General features: G+C 37.5%; 1 long non-coding RNA gene across 1 annotated transcript; it reads left to right on the forward strand.

The window, feature by feature from the left end:
• Positions 1–2,510: 2,510 nt before the first annotated feature.
• On the forward strand, positions 2,511–3,025 carry LOC149226045 (uncharacterized). Its single transcript, XR_016246999.1, has 2 exons — positions 2,511–2,637; positions 2,863–3,025. It is a non-coding gene; the product is annotated as an uncharacterized LOC149226045 (long non-coding RNA).
• Positions 3,026–4,898: the final 1,873 nt, after the last annotated feature.

Below are 4,898 nucleotides of genomic sequence, written 5' to 3' on the forward strand. Positions count from 1 at the left end.
CGTGTTGTGTTTATGTGTGTTGTCTATTATGTTTCTTTAACTACTTCACGGTCTATGTATTTCGCAATCTTATCGATCCATTGCACAAAGTAACATAGGCATATCCATGCACATGAGTCTGTAATACCTTAATAATTTTCTAAGATCTCATTATCATATCAATTCTTGAGGGTGCAACCAAAGGCAATGCTATGAAACCTCCAATTGCAATATCCTGGTACCATGGGCCCAAGGCGATGCAAACATGTGGCATAAGGAGGGTCGCATTGATATATGTGCCTTATGTATCAAAACCAATGGTTAGGTGGAGTCATTGATAAAAGCTTTTATAAAGTAGAAAAAGATTGTTAAATTTTTTATGTGTTAAAACTTTTACATTGGCCGTCCCTCATTCCCTCTACACATGGATTGAGCCACATCATGTGTTGCAATCACAATTTTTGGGAGTGTGAAACCGAAGACAATGTTGCTAAATCCATGATCTCTGAACTTCGATATTCTAAAGGCGTCCCAGGCACATAAGTGTGTAGTCCTATGTGTTACACATGGGGACCGCTAGTAATGTAATGATTCAAAGAATCGACCCCCCATCGCCACTAAAGGGATTTAAGCTCCTAAAGTCTTGGGCCTTGAGTCCCGAGGCCTCTATCATATAGTTTCCACTGAAGCCCCAGGGCTAAAGCAGAGTGATAAATCAAAGATTAGTGTTCGCAGTTTTGTTTAGTTTGTTTATCTTGAAATCTCTGATCTTTGAGTTCCAATACAACTAAATGATCATTTCCAAGCTCTCCCTCTCCTTATAAAAGGAAGGAATAAACACTTAACAAAGGTTCATAATTTTTAGGAAAGACTTATCTCATACGAGACCTTTCCTGTTTTCCTAAATATTTGTTTGAAGCCTGTTGTATGTTGGTTTTCCTCAAGTGATTAATACAAAGTTTTTGGTGATTCCAACTGATTTAGATTACAGTGTGTTCTTCTCCCTTTGTCTTTCATAAATGTCTAATTATATTTAAAATTTTATATAAAATTAAAATTAAAACATTAAACCATTAAACTATAATAAAGACAAATAATTATTTTAAAAATTAAGTTAACTGTTAATTTATTAAAAAAAATATTGATAAATAAAAATAAAATTAATTAAATAATAATAAAAAATAAAATCTAATTAATATTAATAATAATATAATTAGATATATTCGAGATTGCAGTTTACAGCTGGTCACACTCGCTATAGTTATAATTGGCTCCCGTGTCTCCCATTGTAGATCAGGCTTGGAACCTTTTTGAGTCATCGTTCATCAAAAAGAAGTTTGACAGAAGCACTAGAGAGTCACAAGCATAGGTATGTATAGATCGGTATCTGAGGAGTGTAGAAATTAATCTCTCGTCAGCATTTTCCATTCACTTTTTATTTTTAATATTATATTTAGTTTTATATATTCTGACCATTGGATTTTCAGAGATTTTTAACGGGCCTTCAAACCTTCCATAATGGACGGTATTTCTTTTCAATTCTTCATCTTTATGATATAATATGTTCCGCATCGATTGTTTATTAGTCCCTGCCCTCCAGGCATGGACTATAGTAATCGTTCCCGGCGGGTATAGCATTAGTTGACCTGCTTTTATTCCCCGATCATCAGCGATAACCAAAGTTTTATTCCCGCTCGTTAGCTATAAACAAAGTTAACCAAAGTTTTGAGAGGGACGTTGATTTCTTCATCTTATTTGGCCTCTTTCCAAAAAAGAGAGAAGCTAGACTTCAAAAACCAAAGCTAATCTGAAGCGAAGACAATAGGTTATATTTTTCTTTGTCCGATATTTTCAAATTGTCAGTCCCTGCAACCTAAACTAATGCTAAACTAATGTTAGCATTACTGGACATCATTAAATGTTATCTCAGCATCCACGGACACCTTGGTATATACCAAGCAGGTCTAAGCATATTATCATAGTATATTTCTTTAAATCATAGTATATTTCTTTAGTATACTAAGAGAACAAGCATCTCGCTCTCTCTGCATGTACAGCTGCAGCGGCTTCGTCGACAACTGCTATGGCTTCGACAACTGCCATGGCTTTCTCGAAGTGTTATGACCTTTAGAGAGCTGGATAAATTCATTCTAAGAACCTCGGCGAAGAATGCAATTGCAGGAGTGGAAGCAACGGAAGAGTGGCAGAAATGGAGAGAGCGCTCGTTCTTATAGTTGTGCGGCTCCTTTCATCTGCACCTGCACCACAGAAGGCTCCTTTCATCTGCACCTGCACCACAGAAGGCAAGGTATAAATTAATTTTCCCGCATAGAAAATATGGGATGATGACATTTATTTCTAGGATTATCCTCCCTTCTGTATTCTATTTACAATAATCATTTTATTTTCAGTATTTATTTATGCTGAAAATTAATCTAAAAAAAACTAATTTTGTGAGTTACTATTCAGGTGCACTGAGAGTGTTATGCTATTACTCTATCTAATATTGCAGATCTTTTACATATGTGACCAGGATGGAGATGAGTGCATAATTTTAATACATGGTGTGCAGCGCAGAAGTACAAAAAAAAAAATACATTGTGTAGAGGGCAGAAGTAGAAGGCTCCTTTCATCTGCACCTGCACCACAGAAGACAAGGTATAAATTAATTTTTCTGCATAGAAAATATGGGATGATGACATTTATTTCTAGGATTATCCTCCCTTCTGTATTCTATTTACAATAATCATTTTATTTTCAGTATTTATTTATGCTGAAAATTAATCTAAAAAAAACTAATTTCGTGAGTTACTATTCAGGTGCACTGAGAGTGTTATGCTATTACTCTATCTAATATTGCAGATATTTTACATATGTGACCAGGATGGAGATGAGTGCATAATTTTAATACATGGTGTGCAGTGCAGAAGTACAAAAAAAAAAATTTACATTGTGTAGAGGGCAGAAGTGCTAAAAAGAAAACTTCGCCTTCCCACACGTAATCTACAGTCGTTGTTTCGGACAATGAAACCGAAGGTGGTGGTGAGGGTACCTGAGCAGTTGACTTGTTTGGTCCTCAGATTAATTAGGGTACTATTAAAAGCGCGAGGCCATCTTGGTGAAGAAACAAAGCCAGTGAGGTAATTAACTAAAAGCACAAAAGAATGGTTTGATTGTTTTCCATTTCATAGACCATTCAATACCATTCTTAATAATTTTTCACCAGCGGCATTTCGATTTCATTATTTTATCTTTGAATAAAAAGCGGGTGTGGAATGTGAATTGACATTAGGAATGAAGTTCTGTCGGGAACAACAATTGAGCACCCCGTGCAAAGTATGGTCTTCAAACATTCAATTTCAAGCAGTAAGCTACAAGCATTGAATGAAAAAAAATCGAGATATTCTCTAATGCTTTAAACAGTACTTCAAACATACTTCAGAAAATAAAGTACAGGCATTCGCGGAATTCAAGCCCTAATTAAATGCGATAAAAGAGGGAAAAAATTCGAAAACATACAGGCATTCGCGGAATTCAAGCCCTAATTAAATGCGATAAAAGAGGGAAAAAATTCGAAAACATACTTGCTTCCTTCCTCGGTAGTAACAACAATAGCTTTCATTGTGTCTTGCAGCTCAACCAGCCTGTTTCTCAACTCTTCCTTGAATTTCTGTTCCCTCCTAAGGAATTCCTCTAATTCTTCAAACCTAGCGTTCTCAGCTTCTAACTCCACGTTCTTTTCTCTGATAAACCACCCGGCTCGGCCTATTAGTCTCTTGCAGACTTCCAATTTCTGGCTCAAATTGGCAGTCTCCTTTAGCACAGCGTCGTCTGGTGTGAAATTTGGCAGAAGTTCACCAAAATACTTGACAAAATATCGGCATTCCTCTGCTTTGAGATGCTCCAGCACATCCTCCTCCTCTGCCTTGGCAATGTCAACCCTAAAAATTTTGTCATTTTCTTGCTTCCTTTTCCATTTTCTGAAGCTTGGGTTGCTCTGAGAAGCGGGAGAGCTCTGAATCTTTGCACTTATGCCAGGAACTTCGGCATCTGAATGCTGCTCTGATTTGGCTATTTCAGCTTACTCTTACTCTTCTTCAGTCCCCTGGTGTTGGGCCTACTTTTTCTAGTGAGCACCTTTGTCTTGCAGTTCGCAGCCAAGGAAATTGCGCCATATGCATATATTGTCCACCGAATCCATGGCGGCCTATTTGCCTCCTTTCTGCTCGGTAAATTGGTCTGGAAATATCGTAGCCTGCGGAGAGAACGATCTGCTCGGAAATGAAGGTGCCCATGAATTCGACAGAGAATATCTACAGAATCTGACAGGCCTTCCTACAATATTGACTTACGAGAACATAGAGATAGCCACGGGAGGATTCAGTAAAGAGATTGGAAAGGGAGGATTCGGCTCAGTTTATGAAAGAATCATGAAAGAGTGAACAGTCCAGGAAGGGACTAGCAGAGTGGGTTCCTCGCTGGCACAGAGAATGAGCCCCTCACCTCCCTGTTGCCTCAGAGCGTTGATCTACTGTGTCAGGTTTCGCTATGACGCCTGCGTTACCCAGCATATGTTTTACACACAAGCACATGGCTTGCATGCAATGCACGTGGTAACGGAGAGATAAAGTGGTCTTCCGAGACAGCAACTCCTCTTGTTGTATTTGAAATCTGGCTATGCCATTTCACATGGCTTGGGGACTTGCATAGAAAATGAGAATTGGTAATGTAAAAGGATTATAATATACTTTTTATTAAAGTTTGAATGTCCTAGAGTTGGTGCTATAAATGGCAGAGTTGTTAAATAAGTAGAAACCTGAAATCTGGGCAACAACATAACTCGGTTATCAAATTATTGATTTATATGTGAGAATCCACTTTATGAGAATAAAGACTTGTTATGAGAAAGCATGTTTACG

Source organism: Pinus tabuliformis, chromosome J (genome assembly GCF_031772625.1).
Source record: "Pinus tabuliformis cultivar Carrire ecotype Pingquan chromosome J, CPIR1, whole genome shotgun sequence".
Taxonomy (NCBI): domain Eukaryota; kingdom Viridiplantae; phylum Streptophyta; class Pinopsida; order Pinales; family Pinaceae; genus Pinus; species Pinus tabuliformis.